Raw genomic sequence first — 26,432 nt, forward strand, 5'->3', positions numbered from 1 at the left:
TACAATTACCAGGCACCCAGGGCAGGGTGAGACTAGGGTCAAGGTGGGAACCACAATTACCAGGCACCCAGGGCAGGGTGAGACTAGGGTCAAGGTGGGAACTACAATTACCAGGCACCCAGGGCAGGGTGAGACATGGGTCAAGGTGGGAACTACAATTACCAGGCACCCAGGGCAGGGTAAGACTAGGGTCAAGGTGGGAACTACAATTACCAGGCACCCAGGGTAGGGTGAGACAAGGGTCAAGGTGGGAACTACAATTACCAGGGGACACAGATCAGGGCGAGACAAGGGTCAAGGTGGGAACTACAATTACCAGGGGACACAGGTCAGGGCGAGACAAGGGTCAAGGTGGGAACTACAATTACCAGGGGACACAGGTCAGGGCGAGACAAGGGTCAAGGTGGGAACTACAATTACCAGGCATCCAGGGCAGGGTGGGAACTACAATTACCAGGCACCCAGGGCAGGGTGAGACAAGGGTCAAGGTGGGAACTACAATTACCAGGCACCCAGGGCAGGGTGAGACTAGGGTCAAGGTGGGAACTACAATTACCAGGCACCCAGGGCAGGGTGAGACAAGGGTCAAGGTGGGAACTACAATTACCAGGCACCCAGAGCAGGGTGAGACAAGGGTCAAGGTGGGAACTACAATTACCAGGCACCCAGAGCAGGGTGAGACAAGGGTCAAGGTGGGAACTACAATTACCAGGCACCCAGGGCAGGGTGAGACATGGGTCAAGGTGGGAACTACAATTACCAGGCACCCAGAGCAAGGTGAGACATGGGTCAAGGTGGGAACTACAATTACCAGGCACCCAGAGCAGGGTGAGACAAGGGTCAAGGTGGGAACTACAATTACCAGGGGACACAGGTCAGGGCGAGACAAGGGTCAAAGTGGGAACTACAATTACCAGGCACCCAGGGCAGGGTGAGACAAGGGTCAAGGTGGGAACTACAATTACCAGGCATCCAGGGCAGGGTGAGACATGGGTCAAGGTGGGAACTACAATTACCAGGCACCCAGGGCAGGGTGACAAGGGTCAGAGGTCAGGATGGAAACTACAGAGACCAGGGATAGAGTTCAGGGGGTTAAGGGTAAGCAGGGCTGTATAGTATTCAGACCCCTTGACTCTTTCCACATTTTGTTACGTTACAACCTTATTCTAAAAATTACATTATTTTTTTACATTTTTCCCCCTCGTCAATCGACACACAATACCCCATAATGACAAAGCAAAAAACGGTTTGATTTGTGTGCAAATTTATATAAAAATGTATATATAAAAATAACACATTTACATAAGTATTCAGACCCTTTACGCAGTACTTTGATGAAGCACCTTTGGTAGCGATTACAGCCTCTAGTCTTCTTGGGTTTGACGCTACAAGCTTGGCACACCTGTATTTGGGGAGTTTCTCCCATTCTTCTCTGCAGATCCTCTCAAGCTCTGTCAGGTTGGATGGGGAGCGTCGCTGCACAGCCATTTTCAGGTCTCTCCAGAGATGGTAGATCGGGTTCAAGTCCAGGCTCTGGCTGGGCCACTCAGGGACATTCAGAGACTTGTCCCGAAGCCACTCCTGCATTGTCTTGGATGTGTGCTGTGGCGTACAGCAGATCAGCCACCAGGGGGAGACTCGTCGAGGCCTGGTGACAGACGGATTCTACATCACGAGGCGATGGCTCCCTCTGCTGGACGTGCCAGGTCTCGACGGGCTCTCCGGACAGGACGAATTGGGGCCGATTGTGGTTGGTCCGTGTTGCTGACGGACTCAAAGCGGGTGGATGCAGAGTTAAAGCATCCTGGCTGGTTTGAAGGCCTTTGTCTTTCTCTACTTCTCTATAGAATTTCCCAGCAGTGAGAACAACCTTCCCATAGTCTGATTTATGTTTAGATTCTACCCATCGACTTTTCCAGGCATCCCCCATCTTCAAATTGTTCTCTGAAATAAAACGGAGGACTCAGCAAATATTGATGCGACCGATACGGCCATCAAAAGCCTCGACAGGGTTGTCATTTCAGTTTGCTAAATAAAAAACACCCTCCAAAATAGAAAATATAATTAACTATGTAAATAATTACCATTAATTTTATATACACTGAATCTAGCAGTACAACTAGCTATGGTTAGTTACATCCTATATTTGTCAAAATCCTGACCTCAAATGTTGTACTGCAAGCCCCAAATGCTGCTGATGGTCTCCTGAAAGCAGTCGCGATGCATCAGACCACTCAGGCCCTGCTGAGTGGGAGCGGGGCTGAGTCAGGGACGGAAGGACAGCCCCCCCCTCCCGTGTACCCCGAACCGACAGTCGGCAGGGCCAAAGGATCTCTCCAGTGGAGAGACGGCTGGGGTAGGACCGACCCGCCACCGACGACCCCAGGTAGATGGAGACCAAAGGAGGTGTTTTGAGTGTGGCGCCCGGGGGGCACATTGCCTGGAATTGCCCGAGAGGAGTTGATGCCATCAGCCAATTGCCTGGCTCGAGAGGAGTTGATGCCATCAGCCAATTGCCTGGCTCGAGAGGAGTTGATGCCATCAGCAAGCCCCGGTGGTGGGTCACGCAGTGAACTACGTCACCTCCTGTTGGGCGCACCACGAATCGGTGAAGGTTGACGGACACGACACGGAAGCTCTATTAGACTCTGGAAGTATGGTTACGCTCGAAACCACAAACCTGCTGAACCAGGGGACTGAACGTGGTAGGGAGATGTCCATTTCCTGTGTTCACGGTGCCAAAAAGCGGTATCCAACCGTATGGGCCAACATCGTGACGCCACAAAGGAACTGCCAGATGATGATGGTGACATACCAGAGTTGCCGATATCTCTCTTAGTGGGACGAGATTGTCCGCTGTTTGCGGCCCTGTGGAGGCACAAGCTGAGGAAAAAGGGTACGAACCGGCCGAAGATGAGAGCGAGGCCGAACCATTGCCTGTGCGGCCTGGAAGCAAGCGGTTGACCAACCTGTATCTACGGAGTCGGAGGGGGCGCCAGAAAACGAACCCCCTGGGGAACCACATAGACCAATCACAGGAGCTCAGCCTCCCCATCCTCGATTTCGAGGGGCCAGTCAAAACACCCGCTGGGGGCCAACTGAGGGAACAATTCTGGACTGCCCAGTGAGAGGATCTGAACTTGAAAGCTGCCGCAGCCCAAGTGATAGCGGTGGATGGACAGCTACTTCCGGGGGTGAGTGACTGGCGATACCCCTATTTCCAAATCAAGAATAACCTTTTGTATCAGGTGTCGCGCCAACAGGGGGAACTTCGAGAGGTATTGTTGCTGCCCCGACACTACGTGGGAACCGTTCTTCAGCTGGCCCACACCCACCTGTTGGAGAAGACCCGGGAACGGATCGCTGCCCGGTTCCACCGGCCCAGGTTGAGGAAAACCGTGAAAGAATATTGTCCCAGCCAAAAGCACACTTCCAAAACCCGCTGGTCCCCCTGCCGGGGGAGGCAGGTAGCCTAGTGGTTAGAGCATTGGACTAGTAACCGAAAGGTTGTAAGATCGAATCCCCGAGCTGACAAGGTACAAATCTGTCGTTCTGCCCATGTTCCTAGGCTGTCATTGAAAATAAGAACTTGTTCTTAACTGACTTGTCTAGTTAAATAAAATGTTTGATGTTTGAAAATAACAAATACAATTAATACAACTTTCGCCTTGTCTTGCGACGCCACACAAATGTACGGATATACGCAAGGTATTTACACCGGCATTTCAGGAGGGGATTATGAACGAACGTGAGACGTAGATAAACAAACAAAAAAAATACAGTATATAAAAACAAAATAAAACAAATTAAAACAATGTATTATTTTTTTCCAATATAAAAAGCGATGACAATTATACAAAAATAGAACTTAATTACAAATCATCAGGGTGCCCTTTGAACGCATCGCCCTGGACATAGTGGGACCCCTGGTAAAAACAGAACGAGGACACTGGTACATCCTGGTAATAGTAGATTATGCCACCCGGTATCCCGAGGCCATCCCCCTACGGGCGACGGTATCCAAGGGAATCGCACGGGAGCTGCTCCACCTCTTTAGCCGGGTGGGCACCCCGAACGAGATCCGGACAGACCAAGGTACTAAGTTTATGTCCCGCCTAATTAAAGATGTGTGTGCTCTCCTGCAGATCAAGCAGATCCGGACCTCTGTCTTTCACCCGCAGACCATCGGGTTCTTGGTCACCTCCCTTACCAAGCTCCATCTCTACCTAGATCTGTGCCTCGGGGACCCATGTAACAGGAATATTTAGACTTATGGATGCCACCCGTTAGATAAAATACGTAACGGTTCCGTATTTCACTGAAAGAATAAATGTTTTGTTTTCAATGATAGTTTCCGGATTCAACCATATTAATGACCTACGGCTCGTATTTCTGTGTGTTATTATGTTATAATTAAGTCTATGATTTGATAGAGCAGTCTGACTGAGCGATGGTGGGCACCAGCAGGCTCGTAAGCATTCATTCAAACAGCACTTTCGTGCGTTTTGCCAGCAGCTCTGCTGTTTATGAATTCAAGCCTATCAACTCCCGAGATTAGGCTGGTGTAACCGATGTGAAATGGCTAACTAGTTAGCGGGGTGTGCACTAATAGCGTTTCAAACGTCACTCGCTCTGAGACTTGGAGTAGTTGTTCCCCTTGCTCTGCATGGGTTACGCTGCTTCGAGGGTGGCTGTTGTCGATGTGTTCCTGGTTCGAGCCCGGGTAGCGGCAAGGAGAGGGATGGAAGCTATACTGTTACACTGGCAATACTAAAGTGCCTATAAGAACATCCAATAGTCAAAGGTATATGAAATACAAATCTTATAGAGAGAAATAGTCCTATAATTCCTATAATAACTACAACCTAAAACTTCTTACCCGGGAATATTGAAGACTTATGTTAAAAGGAACCACCAGCTTTCATATGTTCTCATGTTCTGAGCAAGGAACTTAAACATTAGCTTTCTTACATGGCAGATATTACACTTTTACTTCTCCAACACTTTGTTTTTGCATTATTTAAACCAAATTGAACATGCTTATTATTATTTTTTTTATTATTTTTTTTATTATTTTTTCACCTTTATTTAACCAGGTAGGCTAGTTGAGAACAAGTTCTCATTTGCAACTGCGACCTGGCCAAGATAAAGCATAGCAGTGTGAACAGACAACAACACAGAGTTACACATGGAGTAAACAATAAACAAGTCAATAACATGGTAGAAAAAAGAGAATCTATATACAATGTGTGCAAAAGGCATGAGGTAGGCAATAAATCGAATAATTACAATTTAGCAGATTAACACTGGAGTGGTAAATCATCAGATGATCATGTGCAAGAAGAGATACTGGTGTGCAAAAGAGCAGAAAAGTAAATAAATAAAAGCAGTATGGGGGTGAGGTAGGTAAATTGGGTGGGTAGTTTACAGATGGACTATGTACAGCTGCAGCGATCGGTTAGCTGCTCGGATAGCAGATTTTTAAAGTTGTTGAGGGAGATAAAAGTCTCCAACTTCAGAGATTTTTGCAATTATTATTTGAGGCTACATTTATTTTATAGATGTATTATATTAAGTTAAAATAAGTGTTCATTCAGTATTGTTTAATTGTCATTACAGATCAAATTAAAATTAAAGAAATAGTTTTTTATTATTATTTTTAATTATGGTTTTTATTATTATTATTATTTTTTTATTTATTTTTTTAAATCGTCTGATTACTCGTTATCGGCTTCTTATGGTCCCCCAATAAATCGGTAACGGTATCGGCGTTGAAAAATCATAAATCGGTCGACCTCTAGTGCGTACGGCCCAGTACATCACTGGGGCAAAGCTTCCTGCCATCCAGGACCTATATAACAGATGGTGTCAGAGGAAAGCCCATACAATTAACAGAGACTCCAGTCACAGACTGTTTTCTCTGCTACCACACGGCAAGCAGTACCGGAGTGCCAAGTCTACGACCAAAAGGCTCCTTAACAGCTTCTATCCCCAAACCATAAGACTGCTGAACAATTAATCAAATGGCCACCGGACAATTTACATTTACCCCACCCCCCTCCATTTGTTTTTTACACTGCTGCTACTCGTTGTTTATTATCTATGCATAGTCACTTCACCCCCATCTACATGTAAAAATTACCTCAACTAGCCTGTACCCCTGCTCACTGACTCGGTACCCCTATTTACAGCCTCGTGATTGTTATGTTATTACACACACACCTGTCCTGAAAGGCCCCAGAGTCTGCAACACCACCAAGCAAACGGCACCATGAAGACCAAGGAGCTCTCCAAACAGGTCAGGGACAAAGTTGTGCAGAAGTACAGATCAGGGTTGGGTTATAAAAAAATATCTACAATTTTGAACATCCCACGGAGCATCATTAAATCCATTATTAAAAAATTGGAAAGAATATGGCACCACAACAAACCTGCCAAGAGAGGGCCGCCCACCAAAACTGACGTACCAGGCAAGGAGGGCATTAATCAGAGAGGCAACGAAGAGACCAAAGATAACCCTGAAGGAGCTGCAAAGCTCCACAGCGGAGATTGGAGTATCTGTCCATAGGACCACTTTATGCCATACACTCCACACCTGGGCTTTATGGAAGAGTGGACAAAAAGAATAAGCAAACATGTTTGGTGATCGCCAAAGGGCATGTGGGAGACTCCCCAAACATTTGGAAGAAGGTACTCCGGTCAGATGACTAAAATGAAGCTTTTTGCCATCAAGAAAAACGCTATGTCTGGCGCAAACCCAACACCTCTCGTCACCCCGAGAACACCATCCCCACAGTGAAGCATGGTTTCAGCATCATGCTGTGGGGATGTTTTTCCATCGGCAGGGACTTGGGAAACTGGTCAGAATTGAAGGAATGATGGATGGTGCTAAATACAAGGAGATTTTTGAGGGAAACCTGTTTCAGTCTTCCAAAGATTTGAGAATGGGACGGAGGTTCACCTTGCAGCAGGACAAACATACTACTAAAGCAACGCTCGAGTGGTTTAAGGGGAAACATTTAAATGTCTTGGAATGGCCTGGTCAAAGCCCAGACCTCAATCCAATTGAGAATCTGTGGTATGACTTAAAGATTGCTGTACACTAGCGGAACCCATCCAACTTGAAGGAGCTGGAGCAGTTTATCCTTGAAGAATGGGCAAAATACCCAGTGGCTAGATGTGCCAAGCTTATAGAGACATACCCCAAGAGACTTGCAGCTGTAATTGCTGCTCAAGTGTTCTGTTTGTGTCTCATTTCTTGTTTGTTTCACAATAAAAAATGTTGCATTACCACTCCACTATGTCTCCGTGTCATGGCTTTTGCACCATCAGTACAGATACCAACACATCTTGACAAAGTCCATTTGATGTCACAAAGCTGTCCAGTACTTTAAAAATATCCTCTCATGTTGTCCTGGTTTCCAGTAGATTGCAGAAGAGGATGTCATCCTTAATTGACCACCCTCCATAAACGTAACGGACATACACCAGGAGCTGTGCCAGGCGGTACGCATATGCCGGATTGGGAATACTTGTTCTAGGGAAACAAGTAATGACAGTAAGTCATGTGTGTGTGTGTTTAGCAGCAGGAGTGATAAGAGAACAGAATACAACAGGAACGTCCTGCTGGGACAACAGTCATGCTACCCTCAGCTTGCCTGTGACCTGGCCAACACACACACACACACACACAAACACACACCATACTTGGCCTGCCTGTTAGGATGGTGGGCCAGAGAGAGAAATTGCTAAAATCAGAATTTCTAAAATAATGCTGACCCCAGTATTTCTCTCTCATCAGCACCTCTTTACAACTAGCTGATGAAGGACATTTCCTGCACAGAGAGAGCCACGGTGACAGAGTCAGCTGTTCTCCTATCTCAACTACAGAAGCCACGGTGACAGAGTCAGCTGTTCTCCTATATCAACTACAGAAGCCACGGTGACAGAGTCAACTGTCCTCCTATATCAACTACATAAATCAAAGCTGTGTCCCACCAAGCCACCTCAACCCCCAGGCCATCAGTGAAAAGGTGTGTGTCAGGACAATATTACTGTGTGAGAGACGCTGGGCTGAGGTCCTGGGCCGTGAGTGATGTGAGAGACGCTGGTCTGAGGTCCTGGGCCGTGAGTGATGTGAGAGACGCTGGGCTGAGGTCCTGGGCCGTGAGTTGTGAGAGACGCTGGGCTGAGGCCCTGGGCCGTGAGTGATGTGAGAGACGCTGGGCTGAGGCCCTGGGCCGTGAGTGATGTGAGAGACGCTGGGCTGAGGCCCTGGGCCGTGAGTGATGTGAGAGACGCTGGGCTGAGGTCCTGGGCCGTGAGTGATGTGAGAGACGCTGGGCTGAGGCCCTGGGCCGTGAGTGATGTGAGAGACGCTGGGCTGAGGTCCTGGGCCGTGAGAGACGCTGGGCTGAGGTCCTGGGCCGTGAGTGATGTGAGAGACGCTGGGCTGAGGTCCTGGGCCGTGAGTGATGTGAGAGACGCTGGTCTGAGGTCCTGGGCCGTGAGTGATGTGAGAGACGCTGGTCTGAGGTCCATGGGCCGTGAGTGATGTGAGAGACACTGGTCTGAGGTCCTGGGCCGTGAGTGATGTGAGAGACGCTGGTCTGAGGTCCTGGGCCGTGAGTGATGTGAGAGACGCTGGGCTGAGGTCCTGGGCCGTGAGTGATGTGAGAGACGCTGGTCTGAGGTCCTGGGCCGTGAGTGATGTGAGAGACGCTGGGCTGAGGTCCTGGGCCGTGAGTGATGTGAGAGACGCTGGGCCTGAGGTCCTGGGCCGTGAGTGATGTGAGAGAGGAGAACCCACTGGGCACAGAGACTCTGGAGAGGTTCTGTCTCATTTTCAAAGACAACAATAAAAAGGAGACAAAATGAAAGATATGCCTAACCTTGTCTGATGGCTTTTCTGCATCATTTTTTAAAACATTTAATACACACAACCATTCAAATTAAGTCCCGATGGGTTGCCTCCCACTTCTCCCGAAATATTGGCATAACGTCACAAACGCTGTTGTTGGAACCATTCGATGGCAGTAGCATATGTTCTTCAAAGAGAGAACACCATCATGAGAGACATAATGTAGCCTCCTGAAAACAGGGCTTTAACCAGATTACATCATGACAGGAGACATAATGTAGTCTACTGAAAACAGGGCTTTAACCAGATTACATCATGACAGGAGACATAATGTAGTCTAATCTACTGAAAACAGGGCTTTAACCAGATTACATCATGACAGGAGACATAATGTAGCCTCCTGAAAACAGGCCTTTAACCAGATTACATCATGACAGGAGACATAATGTAGCCTACTGAAAACAGGGCTTTAGCCAGATTACATCATGACAGGAGACATAATGTAGCCTAATCTACTGACAACAGGCCTTTAACCAGATTACATCATGACAGGAGACATAATGTAGCCTAATCTACTGACAACAGGCCTTTAACCAGATTACATCATGACAGGAGACATAATGTAGTCTAATCTACTGAAAACAGGCCTTTAACCAGATTACATCATGACAGGAGACATAATGTAGCCTAATCTACTGACAACAGGCCTTTAACCAGATTACATCATGACAGGAGACATAATGTAGCCTAATCTACTGACAACAGGCCTTTAACCAGATTACATCATGACAGGAGACATAATGTAATGCGTGCGTGCGTGCGTGCGTGCGTGCGTGCGTGCGTGCGTGCGTGCGTGCGTGCGTGCGTGCGCGTGTGTGTTGGCGAGAACACCAAGGCATCTCCATATATCTGGGCATCATTCTGAACACTGGGTCAAAATGCTCTCATCACCATGTTCCCCGGCAACCGCTGCCGTATCAGCTATGACAGGTACACACACACACACACACACACCAGGTATCAGCTATGACAGGTACACACACACACACACACACACCAGGTATCAGCTATGACAGGTACACACACACACCAGGTATCAGCTATGACAGGTACACACACACACACACACACCAGGTATCAGCTATGACAGGTACACACACACACACCAGGTATCAGCTATGACAGGTACACACACACACCAGGTATCAGCTATGACAGGTACATACACCAGGTATCAGTTATGACAGGTACACACACCAGGTATCAGCTATGACAGGTACACACACCAGGTATCAGCTATGACAGGACAACCTTTGTCCCTCTGTAACCCACACAGGGTAAAGTACAAGCCTGCAATTCATTCCTCCAACTACAATGTTACCAAATCACACACACACACACACCAGGGTTTCCGTTACAAGCAATTCCTCCCTATCAGTCCTTGAGCTTGGAGGGAATTGATAAGGCAGAGACCTCCCTCCAGACAGTACAGCCCTGCTCCCTCCAGACAGTACAGCCCAGTGGAGGGCCCTGCTCCCTCCAGACAGCCCAGCAGAGGGCCCTGCTCCCACCAGACAGTACAGCCCAGTGGAGGGCCCTGCTCCCTCCAGACAGCCCAGCAGAGGGCCCTGCTCCCACCAGACAGCACAGCCCAGTGGAGGGCCCTGCTCCCTCCAGACAGTACAGCCCAGCGGACGGCCCTGCTCCCTCCAGACAGTACAGCCCAGTGGAGGGCCCTGCTCCCTCCAGACAGTACAGCCCTGCTCCCTCCAGACAGTACAGCCCAGCAGAGGGCCCTACTCCCTCCAGACAGTACAGCCCAGCGGACGGCCCTGCTCCCTCCAGACAGTACAGCCCAGCGGACGGCCCTGCTCCCTCCAGACAGTACAGCCCAGTGGAGGGCCCTGCTCCCTCCAGACAGTACAGCGGAGGGCCCTGCTCCCACCAGACAGTACAGCCCAGCGGACGGCCCTGCTCCCTCCAGACAGTACAGCCCAGCGGACGGCCCTGCTCCCTCCAGACAGTACAGCCCTGCTCCCTCCAGACAGTACAGCCCAGCAGAGGGCCCTGCTCCCTCCAGACAGTACAGCCCAGCGGAGGGAGCTGAATTCTAGTCAATATAGGACAGAGCCCTTTCCAAATGATGTGATTCAGAGGTCTATTGAACCAGTTGGAGACAGAGTCATGACATAGTGATTATATTTGACAAGTCTAAAATTGTGTGAATAATTCTCCTCATCATAAAAGTATCAGTGTGTCACCATGGTAACATGAGCGCAGCACCTGAGCGCAGCAGGGACTGAAGAAGGTTAAAATGAGTTCTGTGATTTCAGAAGACCCGTTATGAGCTAGTTGAGAACTGGGTCAGGACTAGGGGGGTTTCCGTTTTTTAATTTTTTTTTCAGGCTTTGGTCCATTTTTTGTCGTTGTTGTTGAAAAGCAAATAAATCAAAATTTGGCTCCAGCCAATTGTCTGGGTGAAGAAGAAAAACATGTCATTGTGAATCTCATGAATTTCTAACACAGAGAGAGAGAGCTTGAGGAGTCGGACACATTAATGAAAAAATTATTATTATTTTTGCATGTGTCACGCGGACAGCCCGAGCCGTGTGCAACGACGCGGACAGCCCGAGCCGCGTGCAACGACTCGGACAGCCCGAGCCGCGTGCAACGACGCGGACAGCCCGAGCCGCGTGCAACGACGCGGACAGCCCGAGCCGCGTGCAACGACGCGGACAGCCCGAGCCGCGTGCAACGACGCGGACAGCCCGAGCCGCGTGCAACGACGCGGACAGCCCGAGCCGCGTGCAACGACGCGGACAGCCCGAGCCGCGTGCAACGACGCGGACAGCCCGAGCCGCGTGCAACGACGCGGACAGCCCGAGCCGCGTGCAACGACGCGGACAGCCCGAGCCGCGTGCAACGACGCGGACAGCCCGAGCCGCGTGCAACGACGCGGACAGCCCGAGCCGCGTGCAACGACGCGGACAGCCCGAGCCGCGTGCAACGACGCGGACAGCCCGAGCCGCGTGCAACGACGCGGACAGCCCGAGCCGCGTGCAACGACGCGGACAGCCCGAGCCGCGTGCAACGACGCGGACAGCCCGAGCCGCGTGTAACGACGCGGACAGCCCGAGCCAGCCAGCTAGCTACAGCCAGCTAGCTAGAGCCAGCTAGCTACAGCCAGCCAGCTAGCTACAGCCAGCCAGCTAGCTACAGCCAGCTAGTTAGTTCCAGCTAGTTCCAGACAGCCAGCTAGTTCCAGCCAGCCAGCTAGTTCCAGCCAGCCAGCTAGTTACAGCCAGCTAGCTAGTTCCAGACAGCTAGCTAGTTCCAGACAGCTAGCTAGTTCCAGACAGCTAGCTAGTTCCAGACAGCTAGCTAGTTCCAGACAGCTAGCTAGTTCCAGACAGCTAGCTAGTTCCAGACAGCTAGCTAGTTCCAGACAGCTAGCTAGTTCCAGCCAGCTAGCTAGTTCCAGACAGCCAGCCAGCTAGCTAGTTCCAGACAGCCAGCCAGCTAGCTAGTTCCAGCCAGCCAGCCAGCTAGCTAGTTCCAGCCAGCCAGCCAGCTAGCTAGTTCCAGCCAGCCAGCCAGCTAGCTAGTTCCAGCCAGCCAGCCAGCTTGCTACAGCCAGCCAGCCAGCTTGCTACAGCCAGCCAGCCAGCTTGCTACAGCCAGCCAGCCAGCTTGCTACAGCCAGCCAGCCAGCTTGCTACAGCCAGCCAGCCAGCTTGCTACAGCCAGCCAGCCAGCTTGCTACAGCCAGCCAGCCAGCTTGCTACAGCCAGCCAGCTAGCTTGCTACAGCCAGCCAGCTAGCTTGCTACAGCCAGCCAGCTAGCTTGCTACAGCCAGCCAGCTAGCTTGCTACAGCCAGCCAGCTAGCTTGCTACAGCCAGCTAGCTTGCTACAGCCAGCTAGCTTGCTACAGCCAGCTAGCTTGCTACAGCCAGCTAGCTACAGCGTCTGTCGGTCTACGAGTTCTGTAGCACTGATCAGTCAGTCACATGGACGGATGGTTGCTGGTTGCTAGGTGAGAAGGCCTCCCAACCCAACACAAAACACACCGACCTAGCAGCAGGTAAGTGCTCTATTCAATCCGTTTCAGATTTCGTGCTATAAATTTAACGGTCATTTCAGATCACGCCGACATATGCAGCGTTTAGCGTGAATGCCGTCTCTGACCAACGCGGGAACATTTCCTTTCAAAATGGGCTTTAGCGCCGAATATACACTGCACACAGACAGACAGTTCCAAATAGCACCCTATTCCCAATTTAGTGCACTACTTTTGACCAGGGCCTGGTTAGGGGGAAGGAAATGACCAAAACAAATGTGTGTTGTCATTACTACGCCCTAACCACATGACTCCTATTGATTTTGCTGCTGCTGCTGCTGCTGCTGCTGCTGCTGCTTCTGCTGCTGTTGTTGCTGTTGCTGTTGCTGCTGCTGCTGCTGCTGCTGCTGTTGCTGCTGCTGCTGTTGCTGTTGCTGTTGTTGCTGTTGCTGTTGTTGCTGTTGCTGTTGTTGCTGTTGCTGTTGTTGCTGTTGCTGTTGCTGTTGTTGTTGCTGCTGCTGTTGCTGCTGCTGTTGTTGCTGTTGCTGTTGCTGTTGTTGTTGCTGTTGCTGTTGTTGTTGTTGAATATGATGTTCTCGTTAGCCGCGATGAGGCCCTCCCTGCTCTTTCCCGGCACTCCCTTTTTGGCCGAGCTTTTTCAGAGCAATGACAAACTTGATATCACCGTCTTTGTGTATGTTTGTAGCTCATATCTTTTCATCCTCCGGAGGATGACTGTGACAATACTTTGTATCAAAGCTCTTGGCTATGACCGAGGAGCAAGAATGTCGGCCCGGTACCCAGTCTGTGACTGCGTCTCTACATAGTGAACTACTTTTAAAATGGAAAAACACACAAACCAAATCAACAGCCCATGTTCGTTTTCCAGCGGGCAAATCAAACTGCATTCACAGGAAATCAGCTTGAATTGATCCTTTGGAGTGATTGTTGAAATCAATTCATAGGAGAAAAATTGGAAAAAGCCATGATGGGTTCTTTAAGAAAGACTTTGTGGTGAATGTTGACAGTTATTCAGATAAACTACAACACCATCCCATAACCTAAATCTCTGTGGGAAATGTTTCCAGGAAGGGAGTCAGGAGGTGGATGGGGCTGTGTGTGTCAGGCTGATCACTATTGTATTTGACGGGAATACCGCTGAGAATCTCAACGAGGACGGATTTGAAGTCAACAGAACAGGGGGCTGTTGGGATCGTGACACACAATCTGACGACGACAAAATGGGATATTACGCACGTCGGCAAAGTGTTGAGTTTCACTCCCTGCCCGCCGAGAAAGGTCTGACTGTGACCACGCATCCTGTCCAAGACTAGGGAAGAAGAGTCCAGGGAAACCCTGTCACCTCTTCTCTTGACTACTTCCTTGTCAGATTTTAGCAAAGCTTAACCCTTGATCTCATTCTCCTAACCCACTGGCCAAGATAAAGCAAAGAAGTGCGACACAAACAACAAAAAGTTACACATGGAATAAACAAACATACAGTCAATAATACAATAGAAAAAGTCTATATACAGTGAGTGCAAATTAGGTAAAATAAGGGAGGTAAGGCAATAAATAGGCCGTAGTTGTGAGATAATTACAATATAGCAATTAAACACTGGAGTGATAGATGTGCAGAAGATGAGTGTGCAAGTAGAGATACTGGGGTGCAAAGGAACAAAATAAATAAAATAAATAACAGTATGGGGATGAGGCAGTTGGATGGGCAATTTACAGATGAGCCATGTACAGGTGCAGTTACAATACAGGTAGACTAGTCACAGGTCTTAAGAGCTTACTATCAGGTACCATACAGGTTGACTGGTCACAGGTCTTACTATCAGGTACCATACAGGTAGACTGGTCGCAGGTCTTACTATCAGGTACCATACAGGTTGACTGGTCACAGGTCTTACTATCAGGTACCATACAGGTTGACTGGTCGCAGGTCTTACTATCAGGTACCATACAGGTTGACTGGTCGCAGGTCTTACTATCAGGTACCATACAGGTTGACTGGTCGCAGGTCTTACTATCAGGTACCATACAGGTTGACTAATCACAGGTCTTACTATCAGGTACCATACAGGTAGACTAGTCACAGGTCTTACTATCAGGTACCATACAGGTTGACTGGTCGCAGGTCTTACTATCAGGTACCATACAGGTAGACTAGTCACAGGTCTTACTATCAGGTACCATACAGGTTGACTAGTCACAGGTCTTACTATCAGGTACCATACAGGTTGACTGGTCGCAGGTCTTACTATCAGGTACCATACAGGTAGACTAGTCACAGGTCTTACTATCAGGTACCATACAGGTTGACTAGTCACAGGTCTTACTATCAGGTACCATTCAGATTCGCACCATCCATTACGCTTTCTTTTTTGTATTGAATCCCCTTTTTTGGCTGTCAAACACTGAATCTATGGCATTATTTAGGACGCTTGAGACAGAACCTTACACTTTACTAAATCAAATGAGTTGTTAGAACAGCAATGTGCAGACAGTGTGGTTTCACAATGATTTTCAAAATAAAACGTGCCTTTGCCGGGATTCGACCCCATTCCCTGTTGTCTGAGTGTTCTGGTCCCGGACTCTACCGGCTGAACTACCAGTCAGGTGATGCTACTTGAAAACACTCCTACCCTACATTGTCAGTAAGGTGTCCAGTAGACGTCAATGTTTGAAAACAAATTGGAAACTACTAAAAGCAGAACACCAACCATTACCGTGGAAATACTTCAACCCGGTTAACTGACAGGTTATCTAACTTACTTTAGGTAGCCAGCTAGCGTTAATTATCCAATTGACATAACTAAGTAAGCTAGTTAACGTTAGTCAATAATCCTTTGGGATTAACGTTAACGTTACAATATCTCTGCGTAGCTAAGTTTGAGGCCATATTATGTTATACATTTCACTTTAAAACTACCACTAACGTTAGCTAACGTTGTGTATTCACATCATTTAACTAGCTCGCTACTCGGGACAGTAGCCAGATAGCTAACACTGTCGGCCCAGTAACTAGCGACGTCGTTAAAGGCGATAACGTTGGTTAGCTCCGACCTTACCGCTAGTTAACTAACGTCAACGTTACCTGGCTGGCTAGTTAACGCGTATCGCTAGTTAGCTAGATAGCTTCTAGAGTCGTCATAACACGTCCACAGACGTTAAATTGGCCATATGAGCTGCTAAACCAACATTAATATATAGTTCGCTGACTGCTAGTCGATAGTATAACTTACTAGTTTGCGCTAACGTTAGCGTGTAGCTCATTCGGTTCATTAAATGCCGCAGCTAGCTAGTTAGCATTTGCTGGTTAGCTAGCTAGCGTTCCGCGCAATGAACCCCAGCCAAAACATATATATTTTTAAGTAAGCGCACCGACAAACGTTAAGTAGCTTTCATTTCAAAATACCCAACTTGTCTCCTTACCTGTGATCAGGGCCCCGATCCAAAAGTCAGTCAAATTCAATCACCAATCTCTCGAACCTGGACGATTTAAATTCCAGAGAAGTGTTGGAAATGAACTCTTATCCTGCTGCTATTCACTAGCTAGCAGTCCAGTTTCACCTGCCAGTCCACTCGCCGATTGAACCAAACCTCGCCCATAGCAACGGACTTCCCCTTGTCCTAATCCATTGGAGAATGTCTGCGAGTATAAGGTGAAATTCAAGGTGTTCGATTGGGGAAAAAATAAGTGATAGACAGATGAACGGGGCGGGACTTACAACCGGTTACTTTTGTGGTGTATGGTGTGCATTTTGAAAATACACCGTCTATAAAAATGTGATTCCAATAAGATTTTTTGATAGAATAGAGCACATCTGAATAGACTAAATCATGATGGTCAGATGGGTCCTTAACCTGCATAGACCGACTCATGATGGCCAGGCGGGTCCTTAACCTGCATAGACCGACTCATGATGGCCAGATGGGTCCTTAACCTGCATAGACTGACTCATGATGGCCAGGCGGGTCCTTAACCTGCATAGACCGACTCATGATGGCCAGATGGGTCCTTAACCTGCATAGACCGACTCATGATGGCCAGGCGGGTCCTTAACCTGCATAGACCGACTCATGATGGCCAGATGGGTCCTTAACCTGCATAGACCGACTCATGATGGCCAGATGGGTCCTTAACCTGCATAGACCGACTCATGATGGCCAGGCGGGTCCTTAACCTGCATAGACCGACTCATGGTGGCCAGGCGGGTCCTTAACCTGCATAGACCGACTCATGATGGCCAGGCGGGTCCTAAACCTGCATAGACCGACTCATGATGGCCAGGCGGGTCCTTAACCTGCATAGACTGACTCATGATGGCCAGGTGGGTCCTTAACCTGCATAGACCGACTCATGATGGCCAGGCGGGTCCTTAACCTGCATAGACCGACTCATGATGGCCAGGTGGGTCCTTAACCTGCATAGACTGACTCATGATGGCCAGGCGGGTCCTTAACCTGCATAGACCGACTCATGATGGCCAGGTGGGTCCTTAACCTGCATAGACCGACTCATGATGGCCAGGCGGGTCCTTAACCTGTGTAAACAGGTGACTTTTTCCTTCACGATTCATTAGAATGAACACTTCATTCTGTAGTGGTGACACAGGGATGAATTGCAGAGCCATAAAGCCATATATTCCTCTCAGTAACTCTGCACCAATCAAAAGGCCAGCAATGAGTCACTACTTTTTACCTGAGCCCTGTGACCCAAGCTTCTTTTGACCAGGGCCCATAGGAATCAGGTTAAAAGTAGTGCACTACATAGGGAATAGGGTGCCATTCCTGGTTAAAAGTAGTGCACTACATAGGGAATAGGGTGCCATTCCTGGTTAAAATTAGTGTACTACATAGGGAATAGGGTGCCATTCCTGGTTGAAAGTAGTACACTACATAAGGAATAGGGTGCCATTCCTGGTTAAAAGTAGTGCACTTACATAGGGAATAGGGTGCCAGTCCTGGTTGAAAGTAGTGCACTACATAAGGAATAGGGTGCAATTCCTGGTTGAAAGTAGTGCACTTACATAGGGAATAGGGTGCCAGTCCTGGTTGGTTCCGTTGACTGTCCCATTCAGACACAGTCCTATTGAATATAGTTTGACATTTTAACAGCATTTGATTCTGAACACCACTGTAATTTGCATGGTTTTTACCATGTTCGTCATTCTACTAGCAGAGAGGGCCAACACCAGCTCTTCCCCGTGAGCAAAACTGGTTGAAAATATGTCATTTCAATCTGTTTGTCTCACTGGGTTGGGTCTGGCTAAAATGATACAGTTGACTCCATTCAATCTGTAAAGCTGAAGAGTTGCATATTCCACAGTAGAAATATGAAGGTCGTTTGTGAGACGACATATTCGCCGTAAAGCTGAACTTCTACAATGTGGATTGAATAGAGCTAACTAAATTCAGAAGAAGAAGAGAGAGTACAACTGGGCCCTTTGTTCTGGTTCCTTCCATGATGTATCCATTCTGTTCTCTGCCCCCCCCCCCCAGCTTTGTTCTGGTTCCTTCCATGATGTATCCATTCTGTTCTCTGCCCCCCCCCCCCCCCACACAGCTTTGTTCTGGTTCCTTCCATGATGTATCCATTCTGTTCTTTCCCCCCCCCCCCCCCCCACAGCTTTGTTCTGGTTCCTTCCATGATGTATCCATTCTGTTCTCTGCCCCCCCCCTCCCCCCCAGCTTTGTTCTGGTTCCTTCCATGATGTATCCATTCTGTTCTCTGCCCCCCCCCCCCCCCAGCTTTGTTCTGGTTCCTTCCATGATGTATCCATTCTGTTCTCTGCCACCCCCCCCCCCCCCCCCAGCTTTGTTCTGGTTCCTTCCATGATGTATCCATTCTGTTCTCTGCCCCCCCCCAGCTTTGTTCTGGTTCCTTCCATGATGTATCCATTCTGTTCTCTGCCACCCCCCCCCCCCCCCCCCAGCTTTGTTCTGGTTCCTTCCATGATGTATCCATTCTGTTCTCTGCCCCCCCCCCCCCAGCTTTGTTCTGGTTCCTTCCATGATGCATCCATTCTGTTCTCTGCCCCCCCCCCCCCCCCCCCCCCCCCAGCTTTGTTCTGGTTCCTTCCATGATGTATCCATTCTGTTCTCTGCCCCCATCCCCCCCCCCCCAGCTTTGTTCTGGTTCCTACCATGATGTATCCATTCTGTTCTCTGCCCCCCCCCCCCCCCCCCCAGCTTTGTTGTGGTTCCTTCCATGATGTATCCATTCTGTTCTCTGCCCCCCCCCCCCCCCCCTACCCAGCTTTGTTGTGGTTCCTTCCATGATGTATCCATTCTGTTCTCTGCCCCCCCCCCCCCCCACCCAGCTTTGTTCTGGTTCCTTCCATGATGTATCCATTCTGTTCTCTGCCCCCCCCCCCCCCCCCCAGCTTTGTTGTGGTTCCTTCCATGATGTATCCATTCTGTTCTGTGGCTCCCCCCCCCCCCCACAGCTTTGTTGTGGTTCCTTCCATGATGTATCCATTCTGTTCTCTGCCCCCCCCCAGCTTTGTTCTGGTTCCTTCCATGATGTATCCATTCTGTTCTCTGCCACCCCCCCCCCCCCCCCAGCTTTGTTCTGGTTCCTTCCATGATGTATCCATTCTGTTCTCTGCCCCCCCCCCCCCCCCCCCAGCTTTGTTCTGGTTCCTTCCATGATGCATCCATTCTGTTCTCTGCCCCCCCCCCCCAGCTTTGTTCTGGTTCCTTCCATGATGTATCCATTCTGTTCTCTGCCCCCATCCCCCCCCCCCCAGCTTTGTTCTGGTTCCTACCATGATGTATCCATTCTGTTCTCTGCCCCCCCCCCAGCTTTGTTCTGGTTCCTTCCATGATGTATCCATTCTGTTCTCTGCCCCCCCCCCCCCCCCCTACCCAGCTTTGTTGTGGTTCCTTCCATGATGTATCCATTCTGTTCTCTGCCACCCCCCCCCCCCCCCCAGCTTTGTTCTGGTTCCTTCCATGATGTATCCATTCTGTTCTCTGCCCCCCCCCCCAGCTTTGTTCTGGTTCCTTCCATGATGTATCCATTCTGTTCTCTGCCCCCCCCCCCCCCCCCCTACCCAGCTTTGTTGTGGTTCCTTCCATGATGTATCCATTCTGTTCTCTGCCACCCCCCCCCCCCCCCCAGCTTTGTTCTGGTTCCTTCCATGATGTATCCATTCTGTTCTCTGCCCCCCCCCCCAGCTTTGTTCTGGTTCCTTCCATGATGTATCCATTCTGTTCTCTGCCCCCCCCCCCCCCCCCCAGCTTTGTTCTGGTTCCTTCCATGATGTATCCATTCTGTTCTCTGCCCCCCCCCCCAGCTTTGTTCTGGTTCCTTCCATGATGTATCCATTCTGTTCTCTGCCCCCCCCCCCCCCCCCCTACCCAGCTTTGTTGTGGTTCCTTCCATGATGTATCCATTCTGTTCTCTGCCACCCCCCCCCCCCCCCCCAGCTTTGTTCTGGTTCCTTCCATGATGTATCCATTCTGTTCTCTGCCCCCCCCCCCCCCCCCCCAGCTTTGTTCTGGTTCCTTCCATGATGCATCCATTCTGTTCTCTGCCCCCCCCCCCCCCCCCCCCAGCTTTGTTCTGGTTCCTTCCATGATGTATCCATTCTGTTCTCTGCCCCCATCCCCCCCCCCCCCCAGCTTTGTTCTGGTTCCTACCATGATGTATCCATTCTGTTCTCTGCCCCCCCCCCCCCCCCCCTACCCAGCTTTGTTGTGGTTCCTTCCATGATGTATCCATTCTGTTCTCTGCCCTGCCCCCCCCCCCCTCCCCACCCAGCTTTGTTCTGGTTCCTTCCATGATGTATCCATTCTGTTCTCTGCCCCCCCCCCCCCCCACCCAGCTTTGTTCTGGTTCCTTCCATGATGTATCCATTCTGTTCTCTGCCCCCCCCCCCCCCCCCAGCTTTGTTGTGGTTCCTTCCATGATGTATCCATTCTGTTCTGTGGCTCCCCCCCCCCCCCACAGCTTTGTTGTGGTTCCTTCCATGATGTATCCATTCTGTTCTCTGCCCCCCCCCAGCTTTGTTCTGGTTCCTTCCATGATGTATCCATTCTGTTCTCTGCCACCCCCCCCCCCCCCCCCAGCTTTGTTCTGGTTCCTTCCATGATGTATCCATTCTGTTCTCTGCCCCCCCCCCCCCCCCCCCCAGCTTTGTTCTGGTTCCTTCCATGATGCATCCATTCTGTTCTCTGCCCCCCCCCCCCAGCTTTGTTCTGGTTCCTTCCATGATGTATCCATTCTGTTCTCTGCCCCCATCCCCCCCCCCCCAGCTTTGTTCTGGTTCCTACCATGATGTATCCATTCTGTTCTCTGCCCCCCCCCCAGCTTTGTTCTGGTTCCTTCCATGATGTATCCATTCTGTTCTCTGCCCCCCCCCCCCCCCCCTACCCAGCTTTGTTGTGGTTCCTTCCATGATGTATCAATTCTGTTCTCTGCCACCCCCCCCCCCCCCCCAGCTTTGTTCTGGTTCCTTCCATGATGTATCCATTCTGTTCTCTGCCCCCCCCCCCAGCTTTGTTCTGGTTCCTTCCATGATGTATCCATTCTGTTCTCTGCCCCCCCCCCCCCCCCCCCTACCCCGCTTTGTTGTGGTTCCTTCCATGATGTATCCATTCTGTTCTCTGCCACCCCCCCCCCCCCCCCAGCTTTGTTCTGGTTCCTTCCATGATGTATCCATTCTGTTCTCTGCCCCCCCCCCCAGCTTTGTTCTGGTTCCTTCCATGATGTATCCATTCTGTTCTCTGCCCCCCCCCCCCCCCCCCAGCTTTGTTCTGGTTCCTTCCATGATGTATCCATTCTGTTCTCTGCCCCCCCCCCCAGCTTTGTTCTGGTTCCTTCCATGATGTATCCATTCTGTTCTCTGCCCCCCCCCCCCCCCCCCTACCCAGCTTTGTTGTGGTTCCTTCCATGATGTATCCATTCTGTTCTCTGCCACCCCCCCCCCCCCCCCCAGCTTTGTTCTGGTTCCTTCCATGATGTATCCATTCTGTTCTCTGCCCCCCCCCCCCCCCCCCCCCCCCCCCCAGCTTTGTTCTGGTTCCTTCCATGATGCATCCATTCTGTTCTCTGCCCCCCCCCCCCCCCCCCCCCCAGCTTTGTTCTGGTTCCTTCCATGATGTATCCATTCTGTTCTCTGCCCCCATCCCCCCCCCCCCCAGCTTTGTTCTGGTTCCTACCATGATGTATCCATTCTGTTCTCTGCCCCCCCCCCCCCCCCCTACCCAGCTTTGTTGTGGTTCCTTCCATGATGTATCCATTCTGTTCTCTGCCCTGCCCCCCCCCCCCTCCCCACCCAGCTTTGTTCTGGTTCCTTCCATGATGTATCCATTCTGTTCTCTGCCCTGCCCCCCCCCCCCTCCCCACCCAGCTTTGTTCTGGTTCCTTCCATGATGTATCCATTCTGTTCTCTGCCCCCCCCCCCCCACCCAGCTTTGTTCTGGTTCCTTCCATGATGTATCCATTCTGTTCTCTGCCCCCCCCCCCCCCCCCAGCTTTGTTGTGGTTCCTTCCATGATGTATCCATTCTGTTCTGTGGCTCCCCCCCCCCCCCACAGCTTTGTTGTGGTTCCTTCCATGATGTATCCATTCTGTTCTCTGCCCCCCCCCCCCCCCCCCCACCCAGCTTTGTTCTGGTTCCTTCCATGATGTATCCATTCTGTTCTCTGCCCCCCCCCCCCCCCCCCCACCCAGCTTTGTTCTGGTTCCTTCCATGATGTATCCATTCTGTTCTGTGGCTCCCCCCCCCCCCACAGCTTTGTTGTGGTTCCTTCCATGATGTATCCATTCTGTTCTCTGCCCCCCCCCCCCCAGCTTTGTTCTGGTTCCTTCCATGATGTATCCATTCTGTTCTGTGGCTCCCCCCCCCCCCCCACAGCTTTGTTGTGGTTCCTTCCATGATGTATCCATTCTGTTCTCTGCCCCCCCCCCCCCACAGCTTTGTTGTGGTTCCTTCCATGATGTATCCATTCTGTTCTCTGCCCCCCCCCCCCCCACAGCTTTGTTGTGGTTCCTTCCATGATGTATCCATTCTGTTCTCTGCCCCCCCCCCCCCCAGCTTTGTTCTGGTTCCTTCCATGATGTATCCATTCTGTTCTCTGCCCCCCCCACCCCCCCCAGCTTTGTTCTGGTTCCTTCCATGATGTATCCATTCTGTTCTCTGCCCCCCCCCCCCCCAGCTTTGTTGTGGTTCCTTCCATGATGTATCCATTCTGTTCTCTATGCAGTCCTTATGGATGGACAGTCCTTGTGGATGGACAGTCCTTATGGATGGACAGTCCTTGTGGATGGACAGTCCTTGTGGATGGTCAGTCCTTATGGATGGTCAGTCCTTGTGGATGGACAGTCCTTGTGGATGGACAGCCCTTATGGATGGACAGTCCTTGTGGATGGACAGTCCTTGTGGATGGACAGTCCTTGTGGATGGACAGCCCTTGTGGATGGACAGTCCTTATGGATGGTCAGTCCTTGTGGATGGACAGTCCTTGTGGATGGACAGCCCTTATGGATGGTCAGTCCTTATGGATGGACAGTCCTTGTGGATGGACAGCCCTTATGGATGGTCAGTCCTTATGGATGGTCAGTCCTTGTGGATGGACAGTCCTTGTGGATGGACAGCCCTTATGGATGGTCAGTCCTTATGGATGGACAGTCCTTGTGGATGGTCAGTCCTTGTATTCATAGCTCTGTCCATTAATTTGAGAGTGGTCACATGTCTGTGATTATTATCGTTAGAACAACAGATTGCCACTTTAAAGGCCAGTGGTTTATCAGCTGCATTCCACATATATCTGAGTCCTGAGGTTAAAACGGGTTTGGGCTGCAGACAGGCAGAGGTATGCTGGACTACAGAGGTAATGCTGGACTACAGAGGTAATGCTGGACTACAGAGGTAATGCTGGACTACAGAGGTATGCAGGACTACAGTGGTATGCTGGACTACAGAGGTAATGCTGGACTACAGAGGTAATGCTGGACAGACAGAGGTATGCTGGACTACAGAGGTATGCTGGACTACAGAGGTAATGCTGGACTACAGAGGTAATGCTGGACTACAGAGGTAATGCTGGACTACAGAGGTAATGCTGGACTACAGAGGTATGCAGGACTACAGTGGTATGCTGGACTACAGAGGTAATGCTGGACTACAGAGATAATGCTGGACAGACAGAGGTATGCTGGACTACAGAGGTAATGCTGGACTACAGAGGTAATGCTGGACTACAGAGGTATGCTGGACTACAGAGGTAATGCTGGACTACAGAGGTAATGCTGGACTACAGAGGTAATGCTGGACTACAGAGGTATGCAGGACTACAGTGGTATGCTGGACTACAGAGGTAATGCTGGACTACATAAGTAATGCTGGACTACAGAGGTAATGCTGGACTACAGAGGTATGCTGGACTACAGAGGTATGCTGGACTACAGAGGTAATGCTGGACTACAGAGGTAATGCTGGACTACAGAGGTAATGCAGGACTACAGTGGTATGCTGGACTACAGAGGTAATGCTGGACTACAGAGATAATGCTGGACAGACAGAGGTATGCTGGACTACAGAGGTAATGCTGGACTACAGAGGTATGCTGGACTACAGAGGTAATGCTGGACTACAGAGGTAATGCTGGACTACAGAGGTAATGCTGGACTACAGAGGTATGCAGGACTACAGTGGTATGCTGGACTACAGAGGTAATGCTGGACTACAGAGATAATGCTGGACTACATAAGTAATGCTGGACTACAGAGGTAATGCTGGACTACAGAGGTATGCTGGACTACAGAGGTAATGCTGGACTACAGAGGTATGCTGGACTACAGAGGTAATGCTGGACTACAGAGGTAATGCTGGACTACAGAGGTATGCAGGACTACAGTGGTATGCTGGACTACAGAGGTAATGCTGGACTACAGAGATAATGCTGGACTACATAAGTAATGCTGGACTACAGAGGTAATGCTGGACTACAGAGGTATGCTGGACTACAGAGGTAATGCTGGACTACAGAGGTATGCTGGACTACAGAGGTAATGCTGGACTACAGAGGTAATGCTGGACTACAGAGGTAATGCTGGACTACAGAGGTAATGCTGGACTACAGAGGTATGCTGGACTACAGAGGTAATGCTGGACTACAGAGGTAATGCTGGACTACAGAGGTATGCTGGACTACAGAGGTATGCTGGACTACAGAGGTAATGCTGGACTACAGAGGTATGCTGGACTACAGAGGTATGCAGGACTACAGTGGTATGCTGGACTACAGTGGTATGCTGGACTACTAGGAATAACTAGGCTGTACTTCGTGACAATGTGGTCAAGCCTGTTGGTGCTTTCTCCTTCACGCTCTTCCTACCTGTCGCCCTACCTGTCTCCCTATCTGTCTTCATACCTGTCTCCCTACCTGTCTCCCTATCTGTCTCCCTACCTGTCTCCCTACCTGTCTCCCTACCTGTCTCCCTATCTGTCTCCCTATCTGTCTCCCTATCTGTCTCCCTACATGTCTCCCTATCTGTCTCCCTACATGTCTCCCTACCTGTCTCCCTACCTGTCTCCCTACCTGTCTCCCTACCTGTCTCCCTATCTGTCTCCCTATCTGTCTCCCTATCTGTCTCCCTACCTGTCTCCCTACCTGTCTCCCTACCTGTCTCCCTATCTGTCTTCATACCTGTCTCCCTACCTGTCTCTGTCTTCCTATATGTCACCCTACCTGTCTTCCTACCTGTCTCCCTATCTGTCTCCCTACATGTCTTCCTATATGTCTCCCTACCTGTCTTCCTACCTGTCTCCTTACCTGTCTTCCTACCTGTCTCCTTACCTGTCTCCCTACCTGTCACCCTACCTGTCTCCCTGCATGTCTCCCTACCTGTCTTCCTACCTGTCTTCATACCTGTCTCCTTCACCCTCTCCCTACCTGTCTCCCTACCTGTCTTCCTACCTGTCTTCCTACCTGTCTCAGTCTTTGCACACAGAAACAAACATGCACACCTACTCGTATGATCAAACACAAACCAGAAATATCCCCCTGTCTGGCCTGTGATGGAAGACTTCTGATTCTCACCAACAGTTATCAGAGAGTGAATTGTGCAAACTGTAAAGTGTATCCTGTCTGTGTGTAATGCTCTCTAACCCAGAGAGAGTCTCCTGTCTGTGTGTAATGCTCTCTAACCCAGAGAGAGTCTCCTGTCTGTGTGTAATGCTCTCTAACCCAGAGAGTCTCCTGTCTGTGTGTAATGCTCTCTAACCCAGAGAGAGTCTCCTGTCTGTGTGTAATGCTCTCTAACCCAGAGAGAGTCTCCTGTCTGTGTGTAATGCTCTTTAACCCAGAGAGAGTCTCCTGTCTGTGTGTAATGCTCTCTAACCCAGAGAGAGTCTCCTGTCTGTGTGTAATGCTCTCTAACCCAGAGAGAGTCTCCTGTCTGTGTGTAATGCTCCCTAACCCAGAGAGAGTCTCCTGTCTGTGTGTAATGCTCCCTAACCCAGATTTTCCTGTCTGTGTGTAATGCTCCCTA

The 26,432-nt window shown here is 50.1% G+C and overlaps 1 protein-coding gene across 5 annotated transcripts in view; it reads right to left on the reverse strand.

Moving 5' to 3' along the window:
• The window catches only part of numb (NUMB endocytic adaptor protein), a 73,580-nt gene extending 56,948 nt beyond the window's left edge, over positions 1-16,632 (reverse strand). For all 5 annotated transcript variants that reach the window (XM_055865618.1, XM_055865619.1, XM_055865617.1 and 2 more), the window contains exon 1: positions 16,361-16,632. The gene's annotated coding sequence lies outside the window, so the exon portion shown is untranslated. The remainder of the gene's footprint in view (positions 1-16,360) is intronic.
• Between the last annotated feature and the right edge of the window lie 9,800 nt (positions 16,633-26,432).

The sequence above is a fragment of the Salvelinus fontinalis genome, chromosome 16 (assembly GCF_029448725.1).
Source record: "Salvelinus fontinalis isolate EN_2023a chromosome 16, ASM2944872v1, whole genome shotgun sequence".
Classification (NCBI taxonomy): domain Eukaryota; kingdom Metazoa; phylum Chordata; class Actinopteri; order Salmoniformes; family Salmonidae; genus Salvelinus; species Salvelinus fontinalis.